Raw genomic sequence first — 23844 nt, forward strand, 5'->3', positions numbered from 1 at the left:
CTACAACTAAGACCCAGGGCAGCTAAATTTAATTAATTAATTAAAAATTCAGTAAATAGTCCAATGTCACACAGATGATAGATGATGACTAGCAGATTTAGAACACAAACAGGCCTTGAAATAACAAAAGCAAATGAAATAAAATTAAAAAAATATATTTATATATATATATGGGGTGGCAAAGAGTTGGGCCTGACTGAATGACTGAACTGAACTGATATATATATATGGAAAGTAAAGAAAGAAATCCACAATATATATACTTTAAACTTCATTCTGGAGTCTATTAACCTCAAATTTATTTATCTTTTCTAAGTGACAGTAAAGGAATTGGTCAGAGAAAGAGATGCTCCAAAGGCTAAGATCAACTGACCATCTATGATGTACTAAGTATGGTGCAAGTCACTTTACATTTATTTATTTTGATTTTTTAATTGGAGATAATTGCTTTACGATGTTGTGTTGGTTTCTGCTATACAACAGTGTGAATCAGTCATAGTATATATATTATTATAAGTGTATATCAATATCCCCTCCCTCCCACATCCCCCATCCTGCATGCTAGGTCACCACAGAGTGCCAATCTGGGCTCCCTGTGTTATACAGCAGCTTCCCACTAGCTATCTATTTTGTACCTGGTAGTATATATGTCAGTGCTGCTAAAGAAGTTGTGGTATGTACAATAGAATATTACTCAGTGATAAAAAGAATGGATGTGAGTCAGTTGAACTGAGGTGGATGAACCTAGAGCCTCTTATAGAGAGTGAAGTAAGTCAGAAAGAGAAAAACAAATATCATATATTAATGCTTATATATGGAATCTAGAAAAATGATCACTTTACATTTAATACCAATGATATCCCTATATGGTAGATATTATGATCCACAATTTTAAAATGGAGAAATTGAGACACAGGAAAATTGAATAATTTGCCTAACATTCTGTAAAAGGGCTTCCTACCCTGGTGATTCACACGGTAAAGAATCTGCCCACAATGCGGGAAACCCAGGTTCAATCCCTGGGTCAGAAAGACCCCCTGGAGAAGGGAATGGCAATCCACTCCAGTATTCTTGCCTGGAGAATTCCATGGATGGAGGAGCTTGGTGGGATACAATCAGTGGGATCACAAAGAGTTGGACAGAACTGAGTGACTACACATTCACTTTCCATAAAAATGTTGAACCCTGCTCTGTTTGACTCTAAAACCAGTGCAACATAGATAACTTCATATAGTTAATTTCCCCATGTTGGTTATGCTTATAAAGAAAAATGTTTTATTAAAGAACTATTAGGAATATCTTTTTATGAAAGTAAGACTCAAAGTCAGAGAAAGAAAAGAACAGTGAGCAGGGTTGAAATAATCATGAATGTCAACCTGAGGAAAAGTGAGACTTGAATCTTGAGGGGTGGATGAAGCTTGTGACACCAGCTAGGCAAGGGAGGGCATTCCAACAAGGGATAACAACATGGATGAAGGCACTGAGGAGAGTGGCATTGGCTGGAACGTCTGCAAAGAAGCCAAGAACGATGGGTATAACAGCCACCATCCAAGAAATGCAGTATGTCCTAACCTTCATGGTTTGAGAAATACATTCAGTTCCCTGAAATTTGGGGGCTAGGAGAAGTTACTGTCCTGGATACTAACAACTGAGGGTCTTTCTGGTAAAAGGAAATTGAACTGTTGATTTCTGGACTGTGTTATGAAAGGGAGCAAGCCACTGATTGTCATCAGCTCCCTGCAGGGCCCTACTGGCACAACAGTGATAACTGGCGTAAAGACTCTGAGATAAGAACAAGAGAAGAAATGAGAGATGAGATAAGTAAGTTTTTTAAAAAAGACCCCAAATAGGTATCTTTCATAGATTAGCTTTTTTTTATTGAAAAAGTCATACAGACACAATACAAAAAGTTTCAAAGAGTGCACAAGGGTGTAATAATGAAACTCAGTCTACCTCTGCAGATACAAACATATGTATTTATATATACTTTTGTTTAATCAATAAAGGAAGGCCACCATATACTTCACTGTGACCCTTACTTTTTCTTTAATTTCAATAACTTTGAAAATCAGTATATTTTAAATTGATGGAATATTTTTGCAATATACGAATGTATACTAATTTATTTATCTGATCCTGTAATAATGAACATTTAGCTTGGTCCCAATTTTTCACTGGTACAAATAATGTTGCAGTGAAAGTGTATATGTATGCCTTTGCATACTTGTACAGTATTTTTATAAAATAAATTTCTAAAATGAGAATTGCTGAGTCAAGGATAAATGCACTTTTCATATTCATAGATATTGTAAAATTATGCTTTCCAAACATGTTGCATCAATTTATAATCCCACCTATAAGGTATGAAATGCTCATCTCTCTATCCTTACTGACACCAGGCATTATTTAGCTTTTAATATTTTCCAGTCTGATGGAGAGAAATTATGTTTCACTATTTTTATTTATGCTGCTTTAATTATTAGTAAGGTTACACATATTTTTCTGTGTTTATTGGCCATGTGTATTTATTTTTCAGTGAACTGTGTATTTATGGCCTTTATCCATTTTTCTATTTATGCTTTTGCTCTTTTACCTATTGATTTGTAAAAGATCTTTACATATTAAATAACAGTTCACTGTGGGTCAGATGTATTGAAGATGTTTTTCTAAAATTGTGTTTTGACTTTGTTTTTTGTATTTTCATGCAAGAAGTAAATTTAAAATGTGTGTAGTTAGATTTATCAAACTTTGTTTCATGGGTTTTGCATCTTGCTTAGAAATGCCTTTGCTTTTTTTTTTTTTAGAAATGTCTTTTCACTTTAAGATTACATATAATTTTTCCTTGTTTTTTCTCGGTACCTCTACACAATTGCCTCTTCCATTTGACTCCTTGGTAATTCAGGAAATTATTTGGGGGTAAGAAGTTGGGAAATCTCTATTCTATGGCATTAATTTATGAAGAGTGGTGTTGCCAGATTTAGCAAATAAAAATACATGTCCAATTTAATTTGAATTTCAGGTAAATGATATATTTTAGTATAATCATATCTTAATTATTGCACAAGACATACTAATCCAAAGATTATTTGTTGCTTATCAGAAATTTAAAATGTTTGAGAGTCTTCTAATAGGCAATCCTAATCCAGAGAAAAATGAGGAGTAGCTTAAAATAAAAGAAAGTTGTGTAGATTGATGAATTAACACTTTCTGGTCAGTGGGAAGTCCTTAATATAGGCATTTAGATATTGGCTCTAGCAGAACAATTACAATTCTAGGGTGTGAATTAAATGAGCTTGTTTTGTCTTCTGGGCTTTGGCTTGAAAAATGGAACTTCTTAAATAAAATGCAAGGGGCTTAATGGATTTGAAAGGGGTATTTTTGGCTTTCCAACTCTTCTTTAAAAGAAAAATCAGTTTAATAGAAATTGAAAAACAATATTCTTGTATATTTGTGTCACACTATGACAATTTTGATATATAGTCTTTCTTTTAAGATTAACGTCTCAAGTTCAAATTATTGGTAAAGTTCCCAAATTGATTTTATCATTTAGACCTGGTAGGGAAATATCATGTTTATTAATCACCTTAGATAATAAATCTAAGTGAAATTCTTTGTGATTGATTAAGTCTTTTATTTTTTAAGTGGCCAAGTGAATTGAATCTGAAATTTGAAATATCTAATTCATGAACATTTGCTTACATAGTTCTTTACTAAAAATTTACTTTTGGAAGAAGCTCCTGTTCTTGCTTCTGTGGTATGTTAAGAAAAGCACTGAGTGCTTACTTGATAGCTCAGTGGTTAACACTTTTTAACACCATACACAAAAATAAACTCAAAATGGATTAAAGATCTAAATGTAAGACCAGAAACTATAAAACTCCTACAGGAGAACATAGGCAAAACACTCTCCGACATGAATCACAGCAGGATCCTCTATGACCCACCTCTCAGAATATTGGAAATAAAAGCAAAAATAAACAAATGGGACCTAATGAAACTTAAAAGCTTTTGCACAACAAAGGAAACTATAAGCAAGGTGAAAAGACAGCCCTCAGAATGGGAGAAAAATAATAGCAAATGAAGAAACAAAGGATTAATCTCAAAAATATACAAGCAACTCCTGCAGCTCAATTTCAGAAAAATAAATGACCCAATCAAAAAATGGGCCAAAGAACTAAACAGACATTTCTCCAAAGAAGACATACAGATGGCTAACAAACACATGAAAAGATGCTCAACATCACTCCTTATCAGAGAAATGCAAACCAAAACCACAATGAGGTACCATTACACGCCAGTAAGAATGGCTGCTATCCAAAAGTCCACAAGCAATAAATGCTGGAGAGGGTGTGGAGAAAAGGGAACCCTCTTACACTGTTGGTGGGAATGCAAACTAGTACAGCCACTATGGAGAACAGTGTGGAGAGTCCTTAAAAAACTGGAAATAGAACTGCCATATGACCCAGCAATCCCACTGCTGGGCATACACATCAAGGAAACCAGATCTGAAAGAGACACGTGCACCCCAATGTTCATCGCAGCACTGTTTATAATAGCCAGGACATGGAAGCAACCTAGATGCCCATCAGCAGATGAATGGATAAGGAAGCTGTGGTACATATACACCATGGAATATTACTCAGCCATTAAAAAGAATTCATTTGAATCAGTTCTAATGAGGTGGATGAAACTGGAGCCCATTATACAGAGTGAAGTAAGCCAGAAAGATAAACACCAACACAGTATACTAACGCATATATATGGAATTTAAAAAGATGGTAACAATAACCCTATATACAAAACAGAAAAAGAGACACAGATGTACAGAACAGACTTTTAGACTCTGTGGGAGAAGGCAAGGGTGGGATGTTCAGAGAGAACAGCATTGAAACAAGTATACTATCAAGGGTGAAACAGATCACCAGCCCAGGTTGGATGCATGAGACGGGTGCTCAGGGCTGGTGCACTGGGAAGACCCAGAGGGATGGGATGGAGAGGGAGGCGGGAGGGGGGATCAGGATGGGGAACACATGTAAATCCATGGCTGATTCATGTCAATGTATGGCAAAAACCACTACAATATTGTAAAGTTATTAGCCTCCAATGAATAAAAATAAATGGAAAAAGAAAAAAAAAGATAATAAACAAACAAACAAAAAATAAAGTATAAGAAAAAGCAAGATAACACAATAGTAAATATTAATCTAGCTAAATCATTTAGTACTCATTACACTTGAAGTTCATTTAATAAAATAAATAATAATTGGGACTGAGTTCTTCTCTCATGTCTAGAGACTTACACATTTGCCACATTAGACTTCTGTTTTCATCCTCAGCATCCATTTTAAGTGCAAATAAAATCTAAATTTTTACTTATAAAAAAAAAAAGAATCCGTCTACCAATTCAGGGGACACAGATTTGATCCCTAGTCGGGGAAGATCCCAGTGCAATGGGGCAACTAAGCCAGTGTATCACAACTACTGAAGCCAATGCACCTAGAGTCCATGCTCTGCAACAAGAGAAGCCACCACAATGAGAAGCCCAAGAAACACAACTAGAGAATAGCCCTTGCTTCCTGCAACTAGAGAAAGCCCACACTCAACAATGAAGACCCAGCACGGCCAAATAAATGGATGAATGAATCTTATGTGTATATAAAGCATTCAGTATAGAGTTAGAGGACATGGATTAAAGTCCCAGATCTGCCTTTTGGTAGCTCTGTGTCTGTGCTTAACATCTTTGATCCATCTGTTTCCTCTTCTATAAAATGGGCATAGTAATCACAATTTCGTAGCAATTGAGAATGAATTGAGATGCAAAGGCAAAGTGCACTGTGCACAGTGCACAGGCATGGCACTTTGCTCTTGTTGTTGTTCAGTCCCTAAGTTGTGTCTATCTGCACACAACTATCTGCAAACCCGTGGACTGCAGCAAGTTAGGCTTCCCTGTCCTTCACTATCTCCCGGAGTTTGTCCAAATTCATGTCCATTGAGTCGGTGATGCCATCCAACCATCTCATCCTCTATCATCCCCCTTCTCCTCCTGCCTTCAGTCTTTCCCAGCATCAGGGTCTTTTCCAATGATTTGGCTCTACACATCAGATGGCCAAAGTATTAGAGCTTTAGCTTCTGCATCAGTCCTTCCAGTGAATATTCAGGATTGATTTCTTTAAGATTGACTGGTCTGATCTCCTTGCAGTCCAAGGGACTCTCAAGAGTCTTCTCCAACACCACAGTTCAAAAGCATCAATTCTTCAGTGTTCAGCTTTCTCTATGTTCCAACTCTCACATCTATACATGACTACTGGGACAAACATAGCTTTGGCTATATGGATCTTTGTTGGCAAAGTGATGTCTGTGGTTTTGAATACACTGTCCAGGTTTGTCATAGCTTTTCTTCCAAGAAGCAAGTGTCTTAATTTTGTGGCTGAAGTCACTGTTCATGGTGATTTTGGAGCCCAAGAAAATAAAGTCTGTCACTGTTTCTATTGTTTCCCCATCTATTTGCCACAAAGTGATGGGACCAGTTGCCATTATCTTAGTGTTTGAATGTTGAGTTTCATGCCAGCTTTCTCGCTCTCCTTTTGCACCCTAATCAGAGGTTCTTTAGTTCCTTTTTGCTTTCTGCCTTTAGAGTGGTATCATCTGCAACTCTGAGTTTGTTGATATTTTTCCCAGCAATCTTGATTCTAGCTTGTGTTTCATCCAGCCTGCCATTTCCTATGATGTAATCTCCATACGGACTTCCCAGGTGGTGCTAGAGGTAGAGAACCTACTTGCCAATGCAGGAGACATAAAGAGATGTGGGTTGCATTCCTGGGTTGGGAAGATCCCCTGAAGGAGGGCAGGGCAGCCCACTCCAGTATTCTTGCCTGGATAATTCCATGAACACAGGAGCCTGGTGGGCTAAAGTCCATAGGGTCGCAAAGAGTCAGACACAACTGAAGTGACTTAGCATGCATGCACTCTGCATAGAAGTTAAAAAAACAGGGTGATAATATGCAGCCTTGATGTACTCTTTTCTCAATTTTGAAAAAATCCATTGTTCTATGTTCGGTTCTAACTGTGTTTCTTTACCTGCATACAGTTTTCTCAGGAGACAGGTAAGGTGGTCTGTTATTCCCATCACTTCAAGAATTTTCAGTTTGTTGTGATCCACACAAAGAGTTTAGCATAGTCAATGAAGCAGATGTTTTTCTGGAATTCCCTTGTTTTTCCTATGGCCCAATGGATGTTGTTATTTTGATCTTTGGAGCCTCTCCCTTTTCTAAATCTAGCCTGTACATCTGGAAGTTCTTGGTTCACGTACTGCTGAAGCCTGGCTTGAAGGATTTTGAGCATTACCTTGCTACCATGGGAAATGAGCGCCACTGTATGGTAGTTTGAACTTCCTTTGGCATTGCTTTTCTTTGGTATTGGAATGAAAACTGACCTTTTCCAGTCCTGTGGCCACTGCTGAGTTTTCCAGATTTGCTGGCATATTGAATGCAGCAATTTAACAGCATCATCTTTTAGGATTTTAAATAGCTCAGCTGAAACTCCATCACCTCCACTAGCTTTGTTCAAAGTAATGCTTCCTAAGGCCCCCTTGACTTCACACTCCAGGATGTCTGGCTCTAGGTGAGTGACCACACCATTGTGGTTATCTGGGTCATGAAAATCTTTTCTGTATAGTTCTTCTATGTATTCTTGTTACCTCTTCTTAATCTCTTCTGCTTCTGTTAGATCCTTGCCATTTCTGTCCTTTATTGTGCCCATCTTTCCATGAAATTTCCCTTGGCATCTCTAATTTTCTTGAAGAGATCTCTAGTCTTTCTCATCCTACTGTTTCCTCTATTTCTTTGCATTGTTCATTTAAGAAGGCTTTCTTATCTCTGCTTACTATTCTCTGGAACACTGCATTCAGTTGGATATATCTTTCCCTTTCTCCTTTGCCCTTGTTTTTCCTCAGCTATTTCTAAAGCCTCCTCAAACAACCACTTTTTGCTTACATTTCTTTTTCTTTGGAATGATTTTCATCACTGACTCCTGTACAATGTGATGAACTTCCATCCACAGTTCTTCAGGCACTCTGTCTACCAGATCTAATCTCTTGAATCTATTAGTCACCTCCACTGTAAAATTGTAAGAGATTTGATTCAGGTCATACTTGAATGGCTAGTGATTTTCCCTACTTTCTTCAATTTAAGTCTGAATTTGGCAATAAGGAGCTCATGATCCGAGCCACAGCCAGCTCCTGGTCTTGTTTTTACTGACTGTATAGAGCTTCTTCATTTTCAGTTGCAAAGAACATAATCAATCTGATTTTGGCATGGACCATCTGGTGATGTCCATGTGTAGGATCATTTCTTGTGTTGTTGGAAGAGGGTGTTTGCTATAACCAGTGTGTTCTCTTGACAAAACTCTCAGCCTTTGCTCTGTTTCATTTTGTACTCCAAGGCCAAACTTGCCTGTTACTCCAGCTATCTCTTGACTTCCAATTTTTGCCTTTCAATCCCCTATGAAAAAAAAAGAACACCTTTTATTGGTGTTAGTTCTATAATGTGTTGTAAGTCTTCATAGAACTATTCAACTTCAGCTTCTTCAGCATTAGTGGTTGGGGCCTAGATTTGGATTACTGTGATGTTGAATGGTTTGCCTTGGAAACGAACTGAGATCATTCTGTCATTTTTGAGATTACATGCAAGGACTGCATTTCAGAATCTTTTGTTAACAATGAAGACTACTCCATTTCTTCTAAGGGATTCTTGCCCACAGTAGTAGATATAATGGTCATCTGAATTAAGTATTCAATAAATTTCCATTTATTTCTAGATATTCAGCTACTAAAAATTACTTATATTTGGAAAATCATTTCCATAGATGTTTTTCTAGAAAGTGGAATTTTGTTTGGCATTTGATTTCTGTTTAAACACTGCAGAGTTTTTATTCTTACAAATATGGGGAAAACCAGATAAATATAAGGATCTAATTTTAGAATGCTCAATATGAAACAAAGCCCACAAAATATAAAACAACATGTATCAATGGGCTTCCTTCTGTACATTTATTGAATTGCAATCATAATGCTTGCCTTTGTTTTATTTTAAAAAATAAGATCTTAATAAGATCCTCTTAAATAACTAAAGGGGAAAACACCAGCTAGCCTTGGGGTGGGGGTGGAGTGGGCCCAATGACTTTTCTATGGTGCACCTTTTGAAATAAGCCTATGCTTGGCCAAATCATCCCAAAGATAGGCAATGCCAAAGAATGTTCATACTACTGCACAATTGCACCCATCTCACATGCTAGCAAAGTAATGCTTAAAATTCTCCAAGCTAGGCTTCAACAGTAAGTGAACTGAGAACTTCCAGATGTTCAAGCTGGATTTAGAAAAGGCAGTGGAACCAAGGATCAAATTGCCAACATCCCTTGGATCATAGAAAAAGCAAAAGAATGCCAGAAAAACATCTACTTCTGCTTCATTGGCTACGCTAAAGCCTTTGAATGTGTGGATCACAACAAACTGTGGAAAATTCGTAAAGAGATGGGAATACCACACCACCTGACCTGCCTCCTGAGAAATCTGTACACAGGTCAAGAAGTTACAGTTAGAACTGGACTGGTTGAACAATGGACTGGTTCCAAATTGGAAAGGAATACATCAAGGCTGTATATTGTAATCCTGCTTATGTAACTTATATGTGGAGTACATCATGTGAAATGCTGGGCTGGATGAAGCACAAGCTGGAATTAAGATTGCTGGAAGAAATATCAGTTACCTCAAAGAGCCAGATGGCACCACCCTTAAGGCAGAAAGCAAAGAGGAACTGAAGAGCCTCTTGATGAAAGTGAAAGAGGAGAGTGAAAAAGCTGGCTTAAAACTCAACATTCAAAAAACTTAGATCATGGCATCTGGTCCCATCTCTTCATGACAAATAGTTGGGGAAACAATGGAAACAGTGAGAGACTATTTTCTTGGGCTCCAAAATCACTGCAGATGGTGACTGCAGCCATGAAATTAAAAGATATTTTCTCCTTGGTAGAAAAGCTATGACCAACCTAGATAGCATATTAAAAAGCAGAGACATTACTTTGCTGACAAAGGTCCATATAGCCAAAGCTGTGGTTTTTCCAGTAGTTACGTATGGATGTGAGAGTTGGACCATAAAGAAAGCTGAGTGTCGAAGAATTGATGCTTTTGAACTGTGGTGTTAGAGAAGACTCTTCAGAGTCCCTTGGACTGCAAGGAGATTAAAGCAGTCAACCCTAAAGGAAATCAGTCCTGAATGTTCATTGGAAGGACTGATGCTGAAGCTGAAACTCCAATACTTTGGTCACCTGATGCAAAGAACTGACTGTTTAGAAAAGACTCTGATGCTGGGAAAGACAAAGGCAAGAGGAGAAGGGGATGATAGAGGATGAGATGGTTGGATGGCATCACTGACTCGATGGACATGACTTTGAGCAAGATCCTGGAGATGGTGATGGACAAGGAAGCCTGGCATGCTGCAGTGCAGGGGTTGCAAAGAGTTGGACATGACTGAGTGACTGAACTGAATTCAACTGAACTCCCCACATCAAGTCACAGATGGAGGGCATTTGGTTTCTGCTATTTTTTTTTCTCATTAGAAATTTGTCAAGGTTTGTTATATGTTGTGGAATGGTTTTTTGTGTGTGCTCAGTCATGTCCGACTCTTTGCCATCCTATGGACTGGGATGGCAAAGGCCATCCCCTGCCAGGCCCCTCTGTCCATAGGATTTCCCAGATAAGAATACTGGAGTGGGTTGCCATTTCCTCCTCCAGGGGATCTTCTCAACCCAGAGATCAAACCTGTGCTTCCCGCATCTCCTGCAAGTCTCCTGGATTGCAGGTAGATTCTCTACAGCTGAGCCACCTGGAAAGCTATGTGGAATAGTTAGATGTGGGAAAATAGCACAAGCATTTTTGGATGAGTGTTAATGATCGGTAGAAGTAAGAAGGCTGCTGGTGAGAATGTGATAGCCAAGAGACACCCAAGGAATGGTGATAAAGAACAAGCTTCCCAGAGATATGATTTTCTATAATAATCCTTCAGTTCAGTTCAGTTGCTCAGTTGTGTCCAACTCTTTGAGACCCCACGAACTGCAGCACACCAGGCCTCCCTGTTCATCACCAACTCCCAGAGTCCACCCAAACCCATGTCCATTGAGTCGGTGATACCATCCAACTATCTCATTCTCTGTCGTCCCCTTCTCCTCCTGCCCTCAATCTTTCCCAGCATCAGGGTCTTTTCAAATGAGTCAGCTCTTCGCATGAGTTGGCCAAAGTATTGGAGTTTCAGCTTCAACATCAGTCCTTCCAATGAACACCCAGGACTGACCTCCTTTAGGATGGACTGGTTAGATCTCTTTGCAGTCCAAGGGACTCTCAAGAGTCTCCTCCAACACCACAGTTCATACATTGACAAGAATCAGCCATAGATTTACATGTATTCCCCATCCCGATCCCCCCTCCCACCTCCCTCTCTACCTGCTCCCTCTGGGTCTTCCCAGTGCACCAGGCCCGAGCACTTGTCTCATGCATCCAACCTGGGCTGGTGATCTGTTTCACTACAGATAATATTGTAAAGTAATTAGCCTCCAACTAATAAAAATAAATGAAAAAAATAAATAAATAAAATAAAATAAAAAATTTTTTGGTCACACCAAAAAAAAAGAGTCTTCTCCAACACCACAGTTCAAAAGCATCAATTCTTCGGTGCTCAACTTTCTTTATAGTCCAACTCTCACATCCATACATGACTACTGGAAAAACCATAGCCTTGACCAGACAGACCATTGTTGACAAATTAATGTCTCTGCTTTTTAATATGCTGTCTAGGTTGGTCATAACTTTCCTTCCAAGGAGTAAGCGTCTTTTAATTTCATGGCTGCAATCACCATCTGCGGTGATTTTGGAGCCCCCAGAAATAAAGTCAGCCACCATTTCCATAGTTTGCATTAAATTTGCCAGGCTCCACAGTTGATCTTTCAAGTTCAAGATCCACCTTCCCCAGGCACAAAGACCTTCACCTTCCTCAGACATCCTCCATATCTTCAAACCAAATGATACATTTAATACTATCATTCGTTAAACTTATTTTAGTTCACTTCTTCTCTTCCCAATTGTTTTCTGAGTTCCCCAAGAGAAAGGACTATGTAGCTGATTCAGTTCTCTATACCCAGTGGCCAGATCTATGATGTGCACACAGAAGGAGCTTAATAAATATTTGTTGATGAGTGGACATAAGATTAATTTTCTGTTTAAAACCTGTGTTTGAGTATTGTTGAACATGTTTTTATCAGTGAAAGGAAACTGTAGCTAAGGTAATTTGTGAGCTGAAGCCATTGTTACCTCTGTTGCTAAGGGAAGTCAGTTACCCTGGGATACTAATTAACTGCAGCTAGTGTGGAAATTAAGCCAGCAGCCCCCAGCAGGTTCAGAAAGCTGCTGGGAGGAGGGAAGCTTGACAGTGTCAAGAAAGTATCCCTTCTGTTTTCAGGAAAAGAGACTAAGGGAGGGGGTAGCTTGTACACTTTCAGCACCGTCACACCTCTGTGAAGCTTATTTCTCTTCCTTAGTGGGCAAAGAGTTTGTTCCCTATAATTAGCTCAAATAGTGGAGGCAAGATGAATAGACAGCCTGTGGCTGAGATCAACAGTTTGGTTTTTGCTAACCACTGAGGGGTAGGCATCTGGGGTAGGAGACTTTGATGTAAAAGCAGCTCCAAGCCTGAATAAAAAGTACCTGTTAGAAGAGAGTTTTGACTCTAAAATATGATGCCAGTTGAGCTGATGAAGGGAAAGCAAGAAATCCATAAGAAATTTAAGAGAATTATCTATTCTGCTGTCTAAATTGGAGTTCAACAGTTTTAATAAAGAGATTTATTTATTTATAATTCTAGGAAACATCTCAACAACATACCCAGGGCTCACATTTTGGGACTTGGTCTCACGTTGCTCTAACAGACTAGTTCCATCTAGTGATAATGTACCTAAATTGCAGTTTGTTTTTCTGAGAAAATGAAAACATGGCCTTTACAAGTGGCTGCTGCAGCACCGAAGTCATGAAATTATTCAACAGCTGAGCACTGGCTTCATGAGAGGCCCTGGGCTAGGGACAGTGACACATGTCTGAGGAAGGGATAGTGAGTGTTTTGCATATTGGTTAAGTGAGACCATAATAAAACTTTAGATTAACAGCAGGAGGCGAGAGCACCAGACCTCCAACGGGCATATAAAATAATATTTAGAGACCACAGCAGTTGGCATTAACTCTTTTCCTACTGACTCATGCTGTTAAAAGATCTATACAAAAGCTCTGCTAAATGAGAGAGAGCCACAAGAAGGTGAGAGAAAAAAATTCCAGGAGGGATTCTGACCAGAAGGATAGAATGAAATCCAGCAACACCACGGTGCCCTACCTTTTAATGAAGTAAATTTGATAAGGTAATTTTCCAGTTTCACCAAAGTGACACAGAAGTTTTCTTAATGCCAGACTCACATAGCCAAATGCATGCTGGGTTAAACACCTTCCACTTGGAGCATCCGAAGCACGGTGGGCCAAGGTACAGGTCTGGCAGTCCCCAACCAGGGCTATACTGTTCTAGGAATTAGTAGAGAAAGAAGCGAAAGTTGCTCAGTCGTGTCTGACTCTTGCAACCCCATGCACTATACAGTCCATAGAATTCTCCAGGCCAGAATACTGGAGTGAGTTTCCATTCCCTTCTCCAGGGGATCTTCCCAACACAGGGGTCAAACCCAGGTCTCCCACATTGCAAGTGGATTCTTTACCAGATGGGCCATCGGGGAAGCCTTAGTAGAGAAACCACACCCTTTAATCCCAGCGGTGTGGAAATAGCCAGTGTGGATCAAGCCTTCTATATTTCAGAGAGAGGTGAGTTTCAGATCTCATCCTGAGGCAGGGTTCACCAAGCTCACCAGACTGCAAGGGTAGGCTTTGGGCAGCTACACCCAGATCTAGGGACCTAGACCTTGACAACATTCTCCAGACTTCACAAACCTTTTCTTCTCCCATGTGTAGATACAGCTCCATTGGAGGTGAAGATGTTTACCCACCAATGATCCCCCACCCCACCACATCATTCTCCTTGGGGTCACAGCCTCCTGCTCATGCCTAGAATCCATGTCCAAGTCATCTCTGGAAAAGCCAGTGAGCACTTTCTGCTGTGTCCCAAGAATTTGGTCATTCTATAAAACCCAAGCTCCTAATGAGTACAGATTTCGAAGTGGGTGTTCCAGGATCCTCCTAGGTTACAGAGAGTAGAGCGGAGAGCAGTAAAGTTCTAGAATCTCAATAAAATCTCCCCATTTTGTTCTGATTTGGCAGATTAGCAGACAGACAAGACCCTGAACAAGATTTTGCCCTAGCACTTCCAGTTCTACCTCATCTAAGAATTTTTTCTGGTTTCGTCAGCTTTCATTGATATTCTACTTCTTCTGAATTCCTGTAATATTTTTATATTAAGGATTGTAAGCTTCTAAAAGACTCCAGAAACCAATCAGTAAATGGTTGCCTGGAACAGAAATCCCCTTCATAGGACCCCAACACATTTCATCTGATAACTACCTGACTACCCCACTTTTCATACAATATAGAACCTACCATCTTACCAGGCAATTATTCCAACCTCAATCACTTCTGTTAATAACCCTAGTAGCCCAAAAGATCTCTTCTATCCCACTGTTCTCAAATTTTTCCATGTTATAGCCTGAACCCACCATAGGGGGATTAGCAACATTTAGACAAGAACGGTTTAAAACATTTTCAAATATATATGTTTTAAAAGTATCTTGATTTGAAAGTGATGCTGTCTCTTACAAAAAACAGTTTGCAGGAATTCTTTTGCTAAAGCAGTTTGTAGTCATTCCCCAGGTACGAGTCTTCTGTTAAGGCAATGATCTCAGAATCCTTGCTACAAAAGCCCAAACAAAATGCTAAATCCCTTCAAGCACCTCTAGACCGGCAGATATATTGGTGGTCAGCTGCAGAGGGCAGCTTGAAAACTTAAGTCAATCTGCTTTAGCCTCTGTTCTTTAGCAGCATTTCCCTAAATTGCTCTTCTCTGTTGCTAGTTGTCATAAGGCACCTTTTGTTGAAAGGGAAATTTGTGCATGTAAACCCTAAGAAACACAGGTCCTAGCACAGATACCTGGAATCATAAATTCACATGAAAGCAGGGAACAGAAAGGAGAAAAACTGGTGGATGGAAAGAATTCCCCCCTTTACCTTGCAAAAGTCATCAGGCAGGAACTTGACTTAAGCCAGTACAAAATAATGATTCATTTGTCAGGATTGAAGTGAAAACTCCAGAGAGCCAGAGGGGATTAGTTAGGGAGAGAAAAGGGATGGTGAATGCCTTGTTGCATAACTCCAGGGGGCACCACTGAACAAGTGGAGGGCTATGGAGAAGGCTCCAAAGAATGGTCCTCTGGTAGCAAATGAAACCTATGGCTTAGAGGATGTCTAGCAAACAAGTTGAAACCAGAGTAGGGTAGCAAGTGGCCCTGGATAATAAAATCAGTTAGCATTGAGAGTGTAGGTGTCTGTATGGGGCTCCAGCTCTGCAGGAGTCTAGGGAAATGAATCCAGCAGAGGACAGAAAAAGCCAGCCTAGTTCCAGATACTGATACATTGCTAAGGAAGGTGGAGGTATGAAATAATGAAGGGTCAACATGAGAACTTGGAGCACCAGGCTGTAAGTCTGACTTATGAGAGGGAAGACTGGAGAGTAAAGCAAGCCTGGAAATTGCTGCTAGAGTTTCTGGTAGAAGTAGCAACAGTTCAGAAAAGAGTGAAGCAGAGTTTACAGTTGGTGAATTTATTTGCCTCCGCTAGAGTGGTTAGGAACTTGTCCGGCTAACCCTAACTGCATTCCTCAAAATCCTGTTGGGCTTCACGCAAACAAATTAGAAAACCTGGACCTTTTTTGAATGTTTTAATTTCTGCTGTGTATTTTTTTTTATTGAAGTATAGTTACTTTACACTGCTGTGTCAGTTTCTACTGGACAGCAAACTGAATCAGACATATATACATATATATATATATATATATATATATATATATATATATATATATATATATATATATCTCCTATATATCTCCCCTCCCTCTGTTTTGTGTTTCCTTCCCGTTTAGGTCACCACAGAGCACCAAGTAGAGTTCCCTGTGTTCTACAGGTTCTCATTAGTCATCTATTGTATACACAGTACTGTGTATATATCAATCTCAATCTCTCACTCATTGCCACCCTCCTTCCCCCATGGTATCCATACATTTGTTCTCAACATCTGTGTCTCTATTTCTGCTTAGCAGATAAGATCATCTTTACTATTTTTCTAGATTCTATGTGTATGTGTGTGTGTGTGTGTTAGTTGCTCAGTCATGTCCGACTCTTTGCGACCCTATGGACTGTAGCCCACCAGGCTCCTCTGTCTGTGGGATTCTCCATGCAAGAATACTGGAGTGGGTTGCCATGCCCTTCTCCATCTAGATTCTATATATATGTTTTAATATATGATATTTCTTTTTCTTTTTCTGACTTCACTCAGCATGACAGCCTCTAAGTCCCTACACATCTCTGCAAATGGCATAATTTCATTCCATTTTAGGGCTGAGTAATATTCCATTGTATTGTTGTATACGTGTTGTATACATGTGTACAGGTTGTATACATGTACAACATCTTCTTTATCCATTCTACTGTTGGTGAACATTTAGGTTGCTTCCATGTCTTGACTATTATAAATAGTGCTGCAATGAACATTGGGGTGCATGTAACTTTTCAAATTAATTTTTGTCTTTCCCAGATATATGCCCAGGAGTGGAATTGCTTGGTCATATGGTAGTTCTCAGAGAAGGCAATGGCACCCAACTCCAGTACTCTTGCCTGGAAAATCCCATGGATGAAGGAGCCTATCGGCTGCGGTCCATGGGGTCGTGAAGAGTCAGACATGACTGAGCGCCTTCACTTTTGCTTTTCACTTTCATGCATTGGAGAAGGAAATGGCAACCCACTCCAGTGTTCTTGCCTGGAGAATCCCAGGGACGGTGGAACCTGGTGGGCTGCCTTCTATGGGGTCGCACAGAGTCAGACATGACTGAAGTGACTTAGCAGCATCATGGTAGCTCTATTTTAGTTTTGGAAGGAACCTCCATACTGTTTTCCATAGCAACTGTACCAATTTACATCCCCACTAACAGTGTAAAAGGGTTCCCTTTTCTCCACACACTCTCCAGCGTTTATTATTTGTAGATTTTTGATGACGGCCATTTTGACTGGTGTGAGGTGATACCTTATTGTAGTTTTGATTTTCATTTCTCTAATAATTAGTGTCATTGAGCATCTTTTCGTGTGTTTGTTGGCCATCTATACGTCTTCCTTAAAGAAATGTCTATTTAGGTCTTCTGCTCATTTTTTATTGGGCTATTTTTTTTAAATATTGAGCTCATGAGCTGTTTCTGTATTTTGGAGATAAATCTCTTGCCAGTTGCTTCAGTTGCAAATATTTTCTCCCATTCTGAGGGTTGTCTTTTGATATTGTTTATGGTTTCCTTTGCTCTGCAAAAGCCTTTAAAGTTTAATTAGGCCCCATTTGTTTGCTTTCACTAACTCTAGAAGGGGGGTCAAAAACTTCTTGCTGAGATTTACATCCAAGAGTGTACTACCTATGTTTTCCTCTAAAAGTTTGATAGTGTCTGGTCTTACATTTAGGGCTTTAATCTATTTTGAGGTTTATTTTTGTATATGGTGTGTTCTAATTACATTCTTTTACATGTAGCTGTCTAGTTTTCCCACCACCGCTTATTGAAGAGGCTGTCTTTACCCACTCTATATTCTTGCCTCCTTTGTCATAGATTATATGACCATAGTTGTGTAGGTTTATCTGTGGGCTTTCTATCCTGTTCCACTAATCTATATTTCTGTTTCTGTGTCAGTACCATACTGTCTTGATTACTATAGCTATGTAGTATAGTCTGACGTCAAGGAACCTTATTCCTTTAGCTCTGTTTTTCTTTCTCAAAATCGCTTTTGCTATTCAGAGTCTTTTGTGTTTCCATACAAATTGTAAAAGAATTTTGTTCTATTTTTGTGAAAAGTGCCACTGGTAATTTGATAGGGACTGCCTTGAATCTGTAGATTGCTTTGGGTAATACAGTCATTTTCACAATATGTGCAAAGCAGAAATAGAGACACAGACATAGAGAACAAATATATGGATACCAAAGGGGGAGGGGATGGGAGTGTGAAGAATTGGTAGATTGGGATTGACACATATACACTATATTATGTACAAAATAAATAACTAATGAGAAAATAGTGTATGGAGAACAGGGAACTCTACTTAATGCACTATGATAACCTGAATGGGAAGGAAGTCCAAAAGAGAGGGGATACATATACGCATGGCTGATTCATTTTGCTCTAAAGTAGGAGTTAACACAACATTGTAAAACAACTATATTCCAATAAAAATTAATTTTAAAAACAACAAAAAATAAAATAATGAATTTAGATGCTCTCCTTTCCTTCATCAAATAGTCTATTGTCAATGCTTTAACTTTCAAATAAAGTAAAACAAACCTTTAAAAAAACAAATACAAGTCTTTTTATAAAATTCAGTGACAATACCTGATAAATAAAAGCTAACTATTAGGACTCCGGCGGTTGCCGCCAGGGGCGGGGGGGGGGGGGAGGGGGGGGGGAGGAGGGTCATGATCCTAAGGAACCAGAGCAGTTGAGAAAGCTGTTTATTGGTGGTCTGAGCTTTGAAACTACAGATGATAGCTTAAGAGAACATTTTGAGAAATGGGGCACACTTACAGTGTGAGGCAAGCAGAAGTAACGCCATGGCAGGCAGCTTAGATTAGTAGCAGGCCTTCCTACTTCTGGGCGGTAAGATTATCAGGCCACCTGGATACAACCAATCAGCTTTCGCTTAAACACTGACCGCTGTTTGCCAATTAGGAAATTAGGAACGGGGCGGAAACCCCCGGAAAAGTCCCGTGCGTGCAAAAGTTTTGACCAATGAAGTTGCTTTGCAAAACTTATAACCAATCCGCTTAAACCAACTACCAACGGCGTGTGCTCACCCTATAAATTTGTGTAACAGGTTGGGCTCAGGGCTCTCTGACCCGCACCATTGCGTTGGATGTGGCAGGAGCCCTGACTCGAGTCAGCAATAAACTTCCCTTTTTGCGAGTTGCATTGTCTTGGAAGCCTTCTCTCTTCCCGCTCGGGGATTCGGACATCGGGCATAACAACAGATTGTGTGGTGATGAGAGACCCCCAAACAAAACGTTCCAGGGGCTTTGGTTTTGTGACTTAACTCTTGTGTTGAAGAAGTGGATGCAGCAATGTGTGCTCGAGCACACAAGGTTGATGGGCGTGTAGTGGAACCAAAGAGAGCTGTTTATAGAGAGGATTCTGTAAAGCCTGGTGCCCACCTAACAGTGAAGAAAATTTTTGTTGGTGGTATTAAAGAAGATACGGAAGAATATAATTTAAGAGACTACTTTGAAAAGTATGGCAAGATTGAAACCATAGAAGTTATGGAAGACAGGCAGAGTGGAAAAAAGAGAGGATTTGCTTTTGTAACTTTTGATGATCATGATACAGTTGATAAAATTGTTGTTCAGAAATACCACACTATTAATGGGCATAATTGTGAAGTGAAAAAGGCCCTTTCTAAACAAGAGATGCAATCAGCTGGATCACAAAGAGGTCGTGGAGGTGGACCTGGCAACTTTATGGGTCGTGGAGGAAACTTTGGAGGTGGTGGAGGTAACTTTGGCCGTGGTGGAAACTTTGGTGGAAGAGGAGGCTATGGTGGTGGAGGTGGTGGCAGCCGAGGGAGTTATGGAGGAGGTGATGGTGGATACAATGGATGTGGAGGTGATGGTGGCAACTATGGCGGTGGTCCTGGTTATAGTAGTAGAGGAGGTTACGGTGGTGGTGGACCAGGATATGGAAACCAAGGTGGTGGATATGGTGGTGGTGGTGGAGGAGATGATGGTTACAATGAAGGAGGAAATTTTGGAGGTAACTATGGTGGTGGTGGAAACTATAATGATTTTGGAAATTACAGTGGAAAACAGCAATCAAATTATGGACCCATGAAAGGGGGTAGTTTTGGTGGAAGAAGCTCGGGCAGTCCCTGTGGTGGTGGTTATGGATCTGGTGGTGGAAGTTGTGGATATGCTAGCAGAAGGTTCTAAAAACTCAGAAGAAAAGGGCTACAGTTCTTAGCAGGAGAGAGAGCGAGGAGTTGTCAGGAAAGCTGCAGGTTACTTTGAGACAGTCGTCCCAAATGCGTTAGAGGAACTGTAAAAATCTGCCACAGAAGGAACAATGATCCATAGTCAGAAAAGTTACTGCAGCTTAAACAGGAAACCCTTCTTGTTCAGGACTGTCATAGCCACAGTTTGCCAAAAGTGCAGCTATTGATTAATGCAATGTAGTGTCAATTAGATGTACATTCCTGAGGTCTTTTATCTGTTATAGCTTTGTCTTTTTCTTTTCATTACATCAGGTATATTGCCCTGTAAATTGTGGTAGTGGTACCAGGAATAAAAAATTAAGGAATTTTTAACTTTTCAATATTTGTGTAGTTCAGTTTTTCTACATTTTAGTACAGAAACTTTAACAAAATGCAGTTTTGAAGGTGTTTCCTTGTGAGTTAACAAGTAAAGAAGATCATTGTTAATTACTATTTTGTATGAATTTTGCTAAAGTTAACTGTAAAGAAACACCTGCTGACTGGCAGTTTAAGGGGAATCTATTCTCCCCATTTCCAAACCATGAAGTGAATGGCTCTGACATGTGGAGAGAATAGATATTTGTACGTTTGCAATGTGTGTTTTAGATAATAGAATTGGGTATTTAAATTAGCATATTTGTGAATTTAATAGCATTAAGATTTACCTTCAAATGAAAAATCTCAAAATTTCAAAAAAAAAAAGCAAACTATTAATAAAACAGGGAAAATGAACAGAAAAAAATAATAAAATGAGAACAAGAAAATAATTGGCATATTGCTAAATGGTACAGAGATACTAGAAGTATTACTATTTGTCAGAAATAAGGCAAAGATGCCACTATCATCTCTATTCCTTAACGTTTATTGAGAACTTTCTATAGAAAGTTCTAGCCCTCCCCTTTCTGTGTTTGTAAATCCACGTGTTTGTAAATTCTCTGACAGTGAGATATTTAGCTCTCATGATTCTCAATATATTTGCTGATATGCTCAATATTCTTATATATTGAGCATATAGAAAAGGGTGAGAAGAAAGAGGCATCAACATTAAAAGTAGGAGTTAATTCTTTAATTTTTCACAGATACTATGACTCATATACATTAAATTAACAACACAAATACATGTAAATTATTAAAAATAGTAACATCCTTCTTCCTTTTTTTTCCCTTCTCTTGGAGATGGTCGTGTGATGGAAATTTTTTTTTCTTTTTTAAAATTTATTTATTTATTTTTTAAAATTTAATTGGAGGCTAATTACTTTACAATATTGTAGTGGTTTTTGCCATATATTCACATGAATCAGCCATGGATGTACATGTGTTCCCCAGCCTGACCCTCCCTCCCACCTCCCTCCCCATCCCATCCCTCAGGGTCATCCCAGTACACCAGCCCTGAGCACCCTGCCTCATGCATTGAACCTGGACTGGTGATCTGTTTCACATATGATAATATACATGTTTCAATGCCATTCTCTAAAATCATCCCACCTCTAGCCTTCTCCCACAGAGTCAAAAAGTCTGTTCTTTACATCTGTGTCTCTTTTGCTGTCTTGCATATAGGGTCATCGTTACCATCTTTCTAAATTCCATATATATGCGTTAGTATACTGTTTCATCCACCTCATTAGAACTGATTCAAATGCATTCTTTTTAATAGCTGAGTAATATTCCATTGCATATATGTACCACTGCTTTCTTATCCATTCATCTGGCGATGGACATCTAAGTTGCTTCCATGTCCTGGCTATTGCAAACAGTGCTGCGATGAACATTGGGGTACATGTGTCTCTTTCAATTCTGGTTTCCTTGGTGTGTATTCCCAGCAGTGGGATTGCTGGGTTGTATGGCAGTTCTATTTCCAATTTTCTAAGGAATCTCTACACTGTTCTCCATAGTGGCTGTACTAGTTTGTATTCCCACCAACAGTGTAAGAGGGTTCCTTTTTCTGTGACAGAGATTTAGAAGCTGACAAGGCCAAGGAGCCAGTGGGCTGAGGAAATGCAATGGGTCTATGGGCTGAGGAAGTCACCAAGAAGGAAATTGATTATATATAAGAATATTGAGCATATCAGCAAATATATTGAGAATCATGAGAGCTAAATATCTCACTGTCAGAGAATTTACAAACACGTGGATTTACAAACACAGAAAGGGGAGGGCTAGAAAGAATCCTAGGATGTTGGACTTGAATTTGAAATATTGATGTGTATTCATCACACACACACGCATAGAAAAATAGATATGAATGTATGTGGGGTGTGAGTGTGTTGTGTACACATATAAACACATATATACAAAATATTTCCTAGTTCTATCTACTAGAGGGCACTGAAGGCACAGATCTTGGTTTATAAATATCACTCACTTCTGAAAGGAACCAAAGCTCCTTGGAAAATGACTGATTATGGGACGAGAGTGGGAAAAGTACAAGATGATCCTGGAACATCTAATTGCATTTGACAGATAAGAAGGCAATCAAAGAATAAAAGAGTTGTGTCAAAAGGACAATGGAGCAAGCCTGAAAGGATGCCCACTAGCCAAATATAGGATAATTTGAGCATCAAAATAAGTAATGATAAGGATTACAACCAAATATTTTAAGTATAGGATTCCACAAGTTCATATGAATACAAAAGATTAATGAATTTTTAAAAAAGAGGTGAAATAAAAATGCTTTTAGAGTAGAATATAAGCTAATGAATGTAAAGAAATAATATAAAGAGAAAATCATCATTTGAGAATTACCACAGTAGTGGTTAAGTTAGGCAGAAATCATCAAGGCATGTTAGTGGGTGATTGAAGAACAGGGTAGTGGAATAGATGAAGCACAAGCTGGAATCAAGATTGCCAGGAGAAATATCAATAACCTCAGATATGCAGATGACACCACCCTTATGGCAGAAAGTGAAGAAGAACTAAAGAGCCTCTTGATGAAGGTGAAAGAGGAGAGGGAAACAGTTGGCTTAAAGCTCAACATTCAGAAAACAAAGATCATGGCATCTGGTCCCATCACTTCATGGCAAATAGATGGGGAAACAGTGGAAACAGTGGCTGACTTTATTTTTCTGGGCTCCAAAATCACTGCAGATGGTGATTGCTGCCATGAAATTAAAAGATGCTTACTCCTTGGAAGGAAAGTTATGACCAACCTAGATAGCATATTAAAGAGCAGAGACACTACTTTGTCAACAAAGGTCCATCTAGTCAAGGCTATTTTTCCAGTGGTCATGCATGGATGTGAGAGTTGGACTATAAAGAAAGCTGAGTGCCAAAGAATTGATGTTTTTGAACTGTGGTGTTGGAGAAGACTCTTGAGAGTCCCTTGGACTGCAAGGAGATCCAACCAGTCCATCCTAAAGGAGATCAGTCCTGGGTGTTCATTGGTAGGACCAGTGTTGAAGCTGAAACTCCAGTACTTTGGCCACCTGATGCGAAGAGCTGACTCATTTGAAAAGACCCTGATGCTGGGAAGGATTGAGGACAGGAGGAGAAGGGGCTGACAGAGGATGAGATGGTTGAATGGCATCACCGACTCAATGGACATGGATTTGGGTGGACTCCGGGAA

The 23844-nt window shown here is 39.3% G+C and overlaps 1 pseudogene; it reads left to right on the top strand.

Annotated features, from left to right (window-relative positions):
- The first annotated feature begins 19289 nt into the window (after positions 1-19289).
- On the top strand, positions 19290-20614 carry LOC133053140 (heterogeneous nuclear ribonucleoprotein A3-like; annotated as a pseudogene).
- Positions 20615-23844: the final 3230 nt, after the last annotated feature.

Source organism: Dama dama, chromosome X, assembly GCF_033118175.1.
Source record: "Dama dama isolate Ldn47 chromosome X, ASM3311817v1, whole genome shotgun sequence".
Lineage (NCBI taxonomy): Eukaryota > Metazoa > Chordata > Mammalia > Artiodactyla > Cervidae > Dama > Dama dama.